Genomic DNA, 13,625 nt, shown 5'->3' with positions numbered 1-13,625 from the left:
GGTTGGGAAGATGCAGTCTGTGACTGTTGACGCCGCACTCAAGTACCTGAGGGGCTCCAGCCACAACTGATAGGCTGGGTTAGTAGGTTACTCAGTTTCTAGAACATGACTGCACCTGCAGTGGGTTGGCCACACTGCGGAATGGGAGACAGGCATCAGTGAATGAGAACACTGGCAAAGGCAAGATGCTCAGCTATGTTGTCCTTTGATGCCTCAGGTCCTTTGAACCTAAGAGGGTCCAGGGCTTTTCCAGAAACCACCAATGAGCCTGGGTGGCTCAGTTGGTTAAGCGACTGCCTTCGGCTCAGGTCATGATCCTGGAGTCCCGGGATCGAGTCCCGCATCGGGCTCCCTGCTCAACGGGTAGTCTGCTTCTCCCTCTCCTTCCCTCCCTGCTCATGCTCTCTCTCTCTCTCTCAAATAAATAAATAAAGTCCTTAAAAATAAATAAATAGGGGCGCCTGGGTGTCTCAGTCATTAAGCATCTGCCTTTGGCTCAGGTCATGGTCCCAGGGTCCTTGGACTCCCTGCTCCGTGGGAAGCCTGCTTCTCCCTCTCCCACCCCCCCTGCTTGTGTTCCCTCTCTCGCTGTCTCTCTCCCTCTCTCTGTCAAATAAATAAATAAAATCTTAAAAAAAATAAAAAATAAGGGCACCTGGGTGGCTCAGTTGGTTAAGCGACTGCCTTCGGCTCAGGTCATGATCCTGGAGTCCCGGGATCGAGTCCCGCATCGGGCTCCCTGCTCAGCAGGGAGTCTGCTTCTCCCTCTGACCCTCCTCCCTCTCATGCTCTCTGTCTCTCATTCTCTCTCTCTCAAATAAATAAATAAAATCTTTATAAAAAAAAGAAACAAGAACTTTAAAGATATCTAGCATTTGAATTTACTCCTTCGCTCTTAGGATGAAAGAGCTCGGCACCGTGACTATAGAAACACAGGAAATACGAATTTCTTTTGGTCTACTTCAGCCACTCTCACGTCTCCTAGCAAAGGTTCTCAAAGTGTGGTCCATGGGGCAGTAGCAACAATGGCACCTGGGAGCTCGTTAGAAATGCAGAATCTCAGGCCCCACCCCAGACCTCAGAATCTGCATTTTATCAAGATCCTCAGCTGATGTGTGGCACATGAAGGTTTGCAGATTCAGCTTGCAGATACCATCAGCTCAAGTAGAGGTTTCACGTGAAAGTCTTTGGTCAGGATTCGAGGTGATGGAAATTGACATGCAGTTTGTCCTCTGTCTCTACTAACAGAAAGTAGAGCCAGGGTGAATTCCGGTTAACCAGTGTCCGGGACCTTAGCCACTTAGTAAAAATCCTTCTGTGATTGGGACATAGTAAAAGAGGCCAGAGGTAGGGTTGAAAATTCTGGTATCGCCCACTCCCCTCGATATACCCTTCTCCCGCACCTGGGAGTACCCAAATCATAGTATTCTTTGTCAATGGAAAGGTCTTCCCGGAACTCTTTCTCTAATGCAGATGCTGTATTTTTTTTTTTTTTCCTCATCATGTGCCTTTTGCTGATCTAGTAGGTATCCTGTGTTGTCCTGGGGAGCAGAGCCACCACACCCTGACATGTGACTCATAGGCAAGACAGCAGTGTGTGATAAAAGAGGAGGGGGGTCCATTCCACCTCTGGGCACCGAGGCCCATGTGTTATGTAATGCATTTCCTGCCTTTAATTATTTACCGGTCTTGCCCTGCCTGTCCACTGTCCTGGCTGCTGTTTGCTTTGTTCTGCAAAAAGGAATTTGACCTCTCCGGTGTTTAAATCCCACTCAACCCTGGCCATTTCTCGGCATGGTTTTTCCTCAGGTGGCAGTTCGCTGGGGGCAGAGGCATATTTTCCAAACCCTGCTGTGGCCCAGTGCGTCAAGTATGTCTTCATATCAAGAGAGATTTGGGCAGAGGTTAAGCTGATTATAGGGCTCAAGTGAGGCCCTGAGCACATTTCAGATTTGGAATGCAAATTGTTGTCTGCAATAATTACAGTTTGTGGCATGGCCCTGCTCGGCCCCCGTGGTCATTATCCTGGTGCAGAATAAGCAGCTTTGTGCTCATAGAGTGGGAGGTAATGAGGGGGAGAGGGACGCTTGAGGGACATTTAAGGGCCCGTCCCCAAGTCTGAGTGGGTGTAGGACAGATCCAGATGTGTGTTGGGGTACCACCACTGAAACACTCTGTGACCTGTGGGCCAGGAGCTCTCTGAGCCTCAGTGCCCTCCAGTCTTGGCCTCGGGGAAGGTTGCCCTGGTGATGAGATGATGTTGATGTAATGGGCACTCACCGCGGTGCCTGGCACATAGGAGGTGCTGACCAAGGAGGAGTTTCATTGTCTACCAGGTGCCGTAAGGGCAGGGATCTGTGATAGGCAAATACACATGCTTCTTAAAGGGTGATTCCCATGCACACATCAGTTACCCCCTCTTCCTGCAGAGGGACTATGGTGCATCCTTTTCATGCCTCACACGTCTGCAGAATTGACAGGGGCTTAGAGCGCTGGCTCGGGTCAGACTTCCTGCAGGTCAGTGTAGCTGTGTGCCCTTTGGTGATTTGATTAACATCTCAGAGCCACGGGTTTTATTGTTTGTCAAATGGACATCATAATTGTATGTGATTCACAGTGTTGTTTGGGAGATTATCTGTGAAAAATGCCTGTAAGGTTGAGCACCGGGGCTTGGCTCAGAGTATGAAGGGGGTACTATTGTTATACCCTTTGCAGAGATAAGGGAATGAAGGTTTTAAGGGCTAAGTGACTCTCCCAACCCCGTGGCCCAGAAGTGGTGGAGCCTGGACTCTGGCTCAGCAAATGGCCTGGTTCCACGTTAGTGTCGCTGTCACTCTGCCTCAAGGTGTTCAGAAATCACCGCACAAATACCGCCCAGCCATCCGCTCCCGGGCCTCCACTCCTCAGACCCCTCATTTTTGTTGACAAATTCTTTCTTTTAAAAAAAAAAAATTATCTATTTTAGAGATTGAGAGAGAGTGGCGGTGGGGGGAGGAGAAGAGGGAGAGAGAGAAAATCCTCAAGCAGATTCCCTGCTGAGTGCAGAGCCCGGCGTGGGACTCGCTCTCACACCGAGATCATGACCTGAGTGGAAAGCAAGAGTCGGATGCTTAACTGTCTGAGCCACCCAGGCACCCTGACAAATTCTTTCTTAAATTGGGTTAAAGTAGATCATAGTAATATTATTATATTACTCTATTATATAATGTTATGTATAATATGTTATATAATATTAAAATATTAATTTATATTGCCTTGTGTGGTGGGTGCTCTTACTCTTATTACCTCCGTTTAGCAGATGATAAAATGGAGGTACAGAGAAGTAAATTGCCAGAGGTCACATGGTAAGCATAGCACTGGAATTTGAACAGGTTGTTTGGCTTGGACTTCCTATTCCTGCCCCCAAGCTACACAGCTTGCATTGATTTCCAGTCTACTTTCTAGATGCTGTGCCCTTGCCCCCCTTGGCTGGCCTCAGGGTTCCCAGACCTCCTTAGCGGCAAACTTAGCGGACCGTTTCCTAGGGCCTATCACCGTGTGCTTGGCCACACCTAGGCTCACAGGGTGGTTCTGGCGATTCCTCTCCCAGCCCCCAGGGGCTGATTCAACACAGGAGGCCATTTGTGCCTCAACCTTGTACATTCTTAAAAAAAATAAAAATCAGCCTTTCGTTTTAATGACACAACCCAGAGGTGAGGTTCCTATTATCACACTGGGGGAATCTGGGCAGAGGTGATTGGAGTTGTAAAGTCAAGTAGCAGGGAAATTCCTTCTTTTCTCCATAAATTACTGACACGAGAGCTCTGTGTAATTTCACATCATGGGAGAGAATGGCTGTGCTTAACTCCTGTTGGGAGAGGAAATTTATCTCACTTCTCATTCAGCAAGGAGAGGGAGTTGGGAAGCATAGAAATGGAATTTTGTTATTGTTGTTGAATTCCTGGCTTTTAGCTAATATATATATGTATGCGTACTTTAACAGAGGAAATAAGGTACTAAGACATATCGCCAGGATTATGTAGTCACGGCCATTATGTAGTCATGGCCGTTCTTGACAAAAAGAATTCATATCTGGTCGTGTATCTGTTCTTACTGAAAATCTTGCTTTCGTTCCCCGTTTTCCACAGGGAAGAGTTGGAATTTCTCCCTTGGCTGCAACCTTCTTTTCTCCCAGCCTAACCAGCCCATGCCTCCCATGGCCCTTTGAACATCTCCTCACCTATCTCCTTCACTGTGGCTCCCCTCCCCTCAGCCTGGCAAAACCCTACACATCCTTAATGAACTGCTCGAATGGCTCTTCTCCTGGGGGGACCTGAGAATTGTCCCTGGCTGCTTCCTCAGTGTTCCTGGTATTCCAAGGCCATGGAACATGACAGGATGAGCAGCAAACATTGTTTGCAGGTCCTGCATTCCCTCTGGCCCGTGAGTTCTCCTGTGGTATTTTTGTATGCCCAACACTTTGAGCACAGAGCTGGGCACTTTTCTGTTGAACCAAGGACCCCTGCTCCCTCTTTACACATGCCCAGCTGCATTTCTTTCCTAAGCAGGGTCTGGGGATAATAGAGAGAATACCAGGAGATAGAGCTGGAACACCAGGCTATCAGCTCCATGAGAGTGGGGTCTGCCCTGTTGCTCCAGAGTCTGCCCTGTGGTTAATGTTCATTTAGTTGCTGTCAGACAACTGCCTGAATGAGCACTGTGGTGAGGAGCCCATGTTGCAGACCTAGATTCAAATCTCTATTCCATCACTGCCAAGCTTGGACACCTTCCTTAACCCCTCTGAGCCTGCGTCCTCCTCTATAAACTAAGAATAATAAAAGTACCTATCTCATAATGGTCATAGAATTAAATGTTTAATGTCTGGTACATAGCAAGCCCCCAATCAATGGTGGTTGCTAAAGTTATTAATAGATGAATTAATCACAGGATATATGCTGGAAAGAGAACCAACAGGGTGTCATGATAGAGGATAAGATGGTGAGGTGGGGAGTGTGATTCTTTAGGCAGCTTAGTCAGGGAAGGCTTCCTGTAAGCTGGGACCAAACTATGAGAGATGCTGCTGTAAGGTGAAGATCTGGAGGAAAAGTTTTCTGGAGAGCAAATGCAAAGGCCCTGGGGGCAGGAAAGAGCTTAATGAGGAACAAAGTATGACTAGAGCTTGGGAGTTGGAGGGAGAGTAGAATGAGATAAGGGCTTAGGAGGGAGACAGGGGCCAATTGATGCAGGGCCCTGTGGACCAAGGGACCGTGTTTGTATTGAATTTGAAATGTGAAAGAAGCCATTCAGTTATGCTCAGAATCATTCTGCGGGATCGGGTTCTGGACTACTTCAGCTTTAGCCTATCCTGTGGTTCTGTGGGTATGAACTAACCCCTAGCAATAAAATCCAGTTCTGATTGATTTAAGCAGAACAGAAATTTATTACAGGATATAGGAAGCTCCGAGAATTTCGGAAGGATTAGGGAACCGGGAACAACCTCAAATTACACCACCAAACATTTCCTACATGCACAGCATTGCTGCCACTGCTGGGCGGGTGTAGAGAGCATGGTGCCAACTAATGTGCTTCTCAGTTGCCCTTACTGCTGCCACCACCCCCATGCCCCCCCAGCAAGAGTAGCGTCTGCAGTGTCCCTGCTGTTTGCATACCAGCTTATGCTGCCACATCTGGGGAGTATCTGATTGCCCGAGCCTAGTTCATGCTCTCCTGCCCTAGCTACAAGGGAGGCTGGGAACGAAAGTGTGTGGCATCCTCATCTCTTTTGGTAGAACGTGGGCTCTTGTTCATGAGTTGGGGCTCCCCTAAACCTAGGGAGATGGTTGAACTACAGAGTATCCAGAGGGTTAAATGTCCCTCACAGAGACACGTGGAGTAAGTGACTGATGGAGTCCCTCGGCCTTAACAGTTTTCACCAATAGGTGGTAGCGCTTTAAGAAAGACCAGACTGCCTTCCTCTTAGACAATGATTTAAGAAAAATAGTGCCAAATTTGGAAGCAGCTATTTCTCGGTCTGTTGAGAGGCTAGGAACTTTTTTTTTTAATTAGTTTAGTTTGTGCAGGTGTGTGGGGTAGCATGTTTTCCCCCATGTTTATCACAGGTTTGCATTCCTGTTGGAAATGCCTTAGCCATTGTCAGGCCTTATAATTGCTTCTCATTAGGGCCACGTGGGGCTTATTGTCCAAGATTTTGCTGCAAAGTTTATTGTTTATCTTACACGGTCTCCAGGAAGTTGCATGCGGAAATCTCTGAGCCTTACCAGGAAGTCTGACTTAAAGGGACAGCATCCAGGGCAGGGCACTAACTGGGAGAAGGCTCTGAGCTTCCAACCAGAATCCGCTTCCCTCCCGTGGCAACTGGAAGCCTTTTCTGAGTATCCCCCGCTTGGTTTGCTGGTTTCCAGTGTTTGGGTGATTCCCTTCTGATTCTGATTTAAGGAAAAAAGTGGCCATATTTACTCTTCGAGTATACATGGATACATACCAACCAAAATAAAACAAAAAACCACTTTCACTGTGGTGTAGGCAGAATAAATGCTCTGAGTCACAGGTGCACACATATTTTTTCAATCTCTTGTTATTTTCTTGGAGGGGTATTTTCATAGAAATCTTGAACTTTTTAGATAGACAGGGATTTCAAGGAACTCAGCATTATAACATTGAAAAAGTAAATGGGGAGGGGAGCGCCTGGGTGGCTCAGTTGGTTAAGCATCTGACTCTTGATTTTGGCTCAGGTCATGATCTCAGGGTTGTGAGATCAAGCCCCGTGCCGGGCTCTGTGCTGGGCGTGGAGCCCGCTTAAGATTCTCTCTCCCTTTCCCTCTGCCCCTTCCCCCCCACTTCTATCTCTTTCCCTCTCTTGAAAAAAAAAAAAAGTAAAACAGAACTTAAGCTTTAACCACCTTCATATTTTTGTTTTCTCTGTTGGAAGGAAGAAGGGAAATGGGAAATTGCAAACTTCCATTGTCTTTTTCTTATTAGATATCTAGTTGACAGCTCTCATTCAAATTAGGGTAAAAATCAAATTGTTTCAGATTTGGTACCAACTTTTCAACTTGCTAAGAGGAACATTTTCTGCTTGAATAAAAAAAAACCCAAGAAGTTATTACTGGACTTTTTTTTTTCTTTTAAAAAATATTTTATTATGGAAAAATTTAAACTTATGCAAAAATAGAAAGAATAGTATAATGACCCCCAATGTTTCCATCATCTTTAGTTCTGCTTTTAAACACATGTATCAGTTAGATTCCTATAGACCTCTCTACAATCCCGTAAGGGATAATGGAATCGTTATTCCTGGTTTACAGATGAGGAAACTAAGGGTCAAGGAAGTTAAGGGAGTTACCAGGTCATTCAACTAGTAAATGGCAGAGCCAGAGATCACACAGCTACTCTATCAATTGACTGTTCATCATTCCAGCCGGCCCATTGTTCCCAGAAATTATCCTTAAGGAGATACCTGAACTCAAAAATAAGGATGAGAAACTATTTTGTAAAAATGATTTCTGCTCTTGTTACATATTTTTAACTCAGAAATTCAGTTTGTCAAAGGTTGTTCTTTGAAATGAGCAAATTACTGTTCAAAATCCTCCTGAGATATTCAGGTGTTAGGAATACCACCCCCCTTCATATTCATATTTTCCATTTCCAATCAATTTTGACAGTGTAATGCCAAATAGTAATTCTCATTTCCAAGTAAGGAAGCTCTCTGGCTGATAAATATCAGCTAATCAGTTTTTAAGCTTTTCTTTTTCCTAAGAATTGGGCAGAGGTCAGCAACCCACTGGAGTTTCACTCTAAACTGATAGTATAACAAAGAGACCTTGACAGTCCTTTGAAAAAGCTGTACTCCCTTTGAAAAGGGTGTCCATGTTCCTGAGCAATAAAGTGAATGGGCTTATTTGCTAGCACCCCCGTCTGCTCCCTGTGGAAAGCTTCAGGCTATGCTTGCTTGTGTTCATAAAGGAGGGGGAACCCTAGGGTGCTGCTTCATCACAGCGCACATCGGAAGGCAGCTTTCCCTGTTTCTGATTCGCTTTTTAAAATAGCCGTCTGCGTGTCCGTTGCCAAAATAATGTGAGGAATTTGATTATAAAAGTTCAGATCTGTTTAGAGAGGAAAAATACAGTGCTCAAGCTATTGCTCGTAACAAAACCAGCAAGATAAGCCCTCAAGATTAACCATGATTAGCAATCTGTTGAGACTTCCATGTTCGAGCCTCATTTATTTTTAGTTCTTGTGTTGAAACCATAGATGAAGACTTTTCTATTTATTCATTCTTGACCTTGGGCAGCCAGGTTTGCTCCCACATTCTTCTCATCATTTTGTAATCTTGTTGAGCTGGGATATTAAGCAGGGCTCTAGAAGAGCATCAACATTTTCAAATGGTCCAAGTCATTTGAGTTAAACCATCTTGCATATAAGCAGCCCTGGCCTGGAACGGGGTCTGGACCCCCCATTTGTTGGTGATTCATGGGAAAGGGGGCAGAGTAGTTGTTCAAGTTTTGCTTGGATTAACCACACTTCCAGCACTGAGGAGTAGATATGAAGACATTTGATAAGAATGCATGACCGCAAGTAACTCCCAGGCTCGAAATACTTTGAAGCCCTTTTTATTTCTCACTGACTTGCCTTGCATGATGCCTTCCTGACAACCTAGTAACACCAGTGGGTATTACTGTACCTCCCCTCTCCACCACAACATACATTTTTTTTTTTTTTTTTAGTCTTACTTGAATTTGACAGTAGCATCCAAAACCAAAAGATCCGCGAAATAATGATTTTCTGATACTGGAATCTTGGTTAAATCTATGTGCAGTATGCTATTTTAATTTGGTCCCTACTGCCATCCCATTTTCATGAGATTGTTTCACCACCTAGTTTACAATTCAGGTTGTGGAATTATTTTAAAATGTAAAGTATCATGGGCACCTAGGAGACTCAGTTGGTTAAGTGTCCGACTTTTGATTTCCGCTCAGGGCATGATCTCAGGGTGGTGGGATCGAGCCCCATATTGAACTCCATGCTCAGCCGGGAGTCTGCTTGAGGATTCTCTCTCTCCCTCTGCCCTTCCCCCCCATGTGTGTTATTTCTCTCTCTCTCTCTCTTTAAAGATTTATTTATTTATTTGAGAGAGAGAGAGAGCACAAGAGCAGGGTGAGGGGCAGAGGGAGAAGCAGACTCCCCGCTGAGCAGGAGTCTGACATGGGGCTTGATCCTGGGACTCTGGGATCATGACCTGAGCCGAAGGCAGACGCTTAACCACCCAGGTGCCCCCCCTTCTCTCTTTAAAAAAAAATTTAAAAATAAACAAAAATGTAAGGCATCGAATGGAATATGGTCAAAGACCCTGAAATTCCCAGCCAACACTGAACTTTTGTGAAATCTATGGCTTCTTAGGTACAAATAGGAAAGAGACTGAGGAACCAGAATAAAATTCACATGGAGAAAACCACTGTTAGTCACCAACTTTTAGTGAAGTAATTCTACTGAAATCTCACCATTTTGTTTTATGTACATGAACTTCTCACAACCCTGATGAATATGTTTCTTATAATATTTTTGGTGAGAAAACTGCTTGAAACTTCTCAACAGAAAAATGCGGTGAAATATATAGAATAACAGTGCAGGAAACACATCCCTTTGAGTCCCAGGGCCAAAAGGAAGCGTGTGGTGGCACCTTAGCTAGGTCCACATTTTGGCACTAGTGTCTTCTGCATACAATAAGAATTCGCTAGCAATGTGGTTATTTAACCAGATGTGGGGAAACAGGGGCCAGTTTTTGCATTATAGGTGCGTTATGGGTATTTCCCCATTATAAATATATAATGATTCAGCTCCACACACTTAGAGAAAAATATTATACCTTAAGAACCTACGCCCCCAGAATTTCATAGGTTTTTTTTTTTTCTTTTTAACGTTTCACTCTGATCTATGTAGAATTTATTTTGGACAGTGTGAAGTAGGGCTTTAAAAGGAGGCTTTTCTTTCCAAGAAATGAATTATCCCATTTGTTAGCTATCCTTCTCTCCTCCTGTGGTTTGCAGTCCAACATTTGCCATATGTCAAGTTCCAGAATATCCTGGGGCAGGTTTCTGGCTGTCTGTTCCAGGGGCTGTATGCTTGCAGCAGGAGCTTGGAGTCAGACCACCCAGGCCCCACTCCCGACCCTGCCACCTCTAGGCCCTCTTGGGCAGGCTCCTGCCACCGTTTGAGACTCCATTTAAAAAAAATCTGTACAGTAGAGATAACAGTGAGGCTTATCTCAGGATACTTGTGAAGGTCAAATGAAAAACTGCATGGCAACTCCTATTAAAACATCAAAAGTCTGCAGTCACCGTTTATGGTTTTAGTAACTGTGTCTTTAGGATGTTTTAATATCTGCACACAGGTGCACTTTCATCATGAATGATGCTCTCAGTGGTGGCAGAGTTAAGAGTAAGTAACTGGGAGGCAACATTTCAAGTTCATCTCTCTTGTTTGCAGAAAGTTCACAGGCTAGGGGCTGATGAATCGGGTACTTCCATACCGTGGCATGTGCTGCCGTATGGGTCTAAAATGTGTATGATTTAGAAGGATGCTCTGGATGTTAAGTGAAAAAAGCAAGTGGTAGAATAATGTTACCATTCCAGTTTTGAAAAATATAAATAAAAAATAAAATGTTGTACACAGCAACTTGTGTGTGTTTAGACAGAAGGAAATGTCTAGAAGGATTGCCAAACTGGTGGTCCTTGGGTCGTATCCAGCCAGCACCTGTGTTTTGTGTGGTCTGTGTAGCACTTTTTAAAATGGTGCATCCATTGCCGGCATTTAAACATTGTGAGATTTTACATATAACCTGGGATTTCCAGCTTCTCTTGAAAAACTGGAATGTCTGGTAACCCTGGACCAGTAGTCCCTTGGGACCCCCATAAGCTGGAACTTTGGGCCAATACTCTCAGGGGCACCCCAGGGCCCACCCAGGCTATTCTTTCAGGTACCTGACCCCTGGCCCTGAAAGCATTTGGGTTTATAACCCCTTTATCTGTAGCTGGCTTTGACATGGGTCACTCTGGCAAATGGGATTGAGGTGGAGAAAAAAAGCAGGGCCTTTGGGAAGGCTCACTTTTTACACTATGTATTTCTGTATGGTTTGAATGTATTAATACCATGTTACTTTTAAAATTGAAAAATTAGTAGAAAAACATATTTGAATACTTGGTTGTATCCTAGGTGCCCTGTAGAGAAAACCCACATTCCTGTTCCTTTATAAACTTTCATTATGAAGCTAGAAATGAACTTGAACTCTGCATGGCAGGAGCCTCTGATTATTGAAATGTTCCATCAAGATGCCCTCTGCGTGGACCAATTTCATTACTGGAGTTCTCATTTCTGATCAAAGCAGGGATGTCAGAGGAGATGGCCATGCCCTGTTCCTTCCTTCCTTTTCTCCTGCCAGGGGTATCTGCTGGCTCTCCTACCCGTGCTCCCTCCTTCACAGCTACCTGCCCTGGGACCCACTCAATTTCACCTCTTCCACGAAGTGCTGCAGCCCACGGGTTTCGGTTCTTCTTTCTCGTTCATAGTCAGCAACCAGAAGTCAGGCTTAATCATTCTTGGATTAGCTGATGTGAATGTGCCCTCCCTCCCCCAGAGAAGAAGTAAAGTCTAGTGATCATCTTAACATTTCCTTTGGACTCTCATTGGGGGTGATCCTGGCCTCGGCTGCTGGGGCTCCATTCAGTGGCGTGTTTGAAAATCCTCCAGGAGAGGAGTGGCTGGGCTTATGGGAACCTCCATTGGCCCTCAGGAAATTGGCATTCTTCATTAGCTGAGCTGTCTCTAGAGCTGGCTAATCTCAGCTTGTTTATAGGCCTGTACGAATTCAGGTCCCTTTCTGTGCAGGAGGCTAGGGTGAGAGGCCTTTTTAGGAATGCCTACTCCCCCACCCCAACCAGCCACCACCTACCCCAGGCTTGCTTTGTGGGGAGTCAGGCTTTTGGAAATAGGGGATCCCAAGGATGAGCTGAAACCCACCTTTTGTGGGCACTGCTGTTTTCTGGCACACATCGCCGAGGGTTTCCTGAGTGCCAGACCTGGTAGGTACCACATGTGGGCTTTGAGGTGACCCAGATGGTTGCCTAAAAGGGCTGAGCCTTTTTCATGGTCATTTCACTTCCTTCTTTCTCCAAACAGATAGGACCCCTTCAGGCTCTTTGAAGCAAGACCCAAATCTGTCGGGGAGCAGTGCTTTCAAAGCATTTGCTTTTCTTGCAGAGTACCCCGTGGGCCTGCATGTTCCTGCTATTGCCTTTGCCAATTCTCCTGCCTAGAAAACCCCTCAGATTCTACCCATGTGTCTCTTGCTCTAAGAAGCCTTTCCAGATTTTGTCCCCATAAAAAAATGCATTGGCCAGGCTCAGTTATTTCTTGGCCCCTCAATACTTTTATTGCAAATCCTGGCAGCACTTCTCCGGTCATCGTTGGTTCATCCTTGTGCTTCCAGAGCCCGGTGTCTTCTTTTGTAATGCCTGCAGGTCACAAGGCACTCTTCTGAGGCCCTTGTTAGGGGCCAGGTCACTGCCCTTAGCGGATGGGGAGAGCCTGCTTGCTTGGATGCTCTGGAGTCCCGTCTTAGATGGAAGCTTGTTCCCTCTTTGCTGGGTCCCCCACTTTACTCAGGGCTCAGACAAGTCGAAGCTCTTAAAAATCTGGGCATTTGTAAAACAGCCCCGGGAGACTTTTGCCTGAATCTTTGCAGCTAAAAGTTGCCAATCAAACTACACCATTAGAAAACTAGAAACTAAAAATAAATAATTGAAAGCTGTGCTGAAGTTATGTCTCCTTGGATTTGAGACCCACCTCTACCATTCAAGGAGGGTGAGGGGGTTGAGTTGTTTGTGGAGAGGGCATGAGCAGGGCATGGTTTTCGCCTGAAACCTTGCAGGTCTCTGTGAGACAATCTATCTCACCCAAAGAGTCTGGGTTTTGTAAAAGGCAGGTGTGCCGGGCAAGGTGTTCATTCTGGTGAGATCCCATTTCATAAAATGAGAAATGTCAGCCATGAGTTATTTCCATAATAACTCTGAGAAGAGCGGTAAGGCCTTTTGTGATCCACGTCAAAAGCTGAAAGGGAGGTTTCCAGAGGCAGCTATTTTGAAGGGGGCTCTGAAGAGGAGATTTGCCTAAGAGAAAAAAAGAAACAGATGGGTGTGGTGTTCACCACCACTCTCATTTATTGAGTTGCTATGAACTTGGGATTCAGTGAGGGCTCTGTGTCCTGGGCAGGGCCGCTGGCTCTACTCATTCCCCTCTGAGCAGAGTTCTCCCGGCATCCCTTCTCTGTCTCACGCCGATGGCTGGGTTTGGGTCTGCAGAGCTCCAGACTTGAAGCCTGATGTCCTAGCAGGAAGCTCTGTACAGATGCCGGAGTGCCCGGCATGGCTTTAGGTGGGGACCCTGTGAGCAGTGTGTGTTTCCTCCAGACTGGGGATTGCCAGCCAGGCACTGGATTTCTGGTGTGCCTCTCTCTGAATACCCAAAGGCACAGTGCCCTGAAAAAGCAGCAGCGGGTGAGGAAACCACCGGAGGTGGGGAGCTCTTGGCTGGTGTGGTCTCAGCTTCTGACACTTGTAACTGATGGCCCCCTG

The 13,625-nt window shown here is 45.8% G+C and overlaps 1 protein-coding gene across 1 annotated transcript in view; it reads left to right on the top strand.

Annotated features, from left to right (window-relative positions):
• ARHGEF3 (Rho guanine nucleotide exchange factor 3) overlaps nucleotides 1-13,625 on the top strand; it is a 293,559-nt gene that overhangs the window by 109,029 nt on the left and 170,905 nt on the right. The window lies entirely within an intron of this gene.

This window comes from Phoca vitulina, unplaced genomic scaffold, assembly GCF_004348235.1.
Source record: "Phoca vitulina isolate PV1807 unplaced genomic scaffold, GSC_HSeal_1.0 scaffold13, whole genome shotgun sequence".
Classification (NCBI taxonomy): domain Eukaryota; kingdom Metazoa; phylum Chordata; class Mammalia; order Carnivora; family Phocidae; genus Phoca; species Phoca vitulina.
Note: the sequence above shows the minus strand (reverse complement) of the source record. Positions and strands in the feature narration are given on the sequence as shown.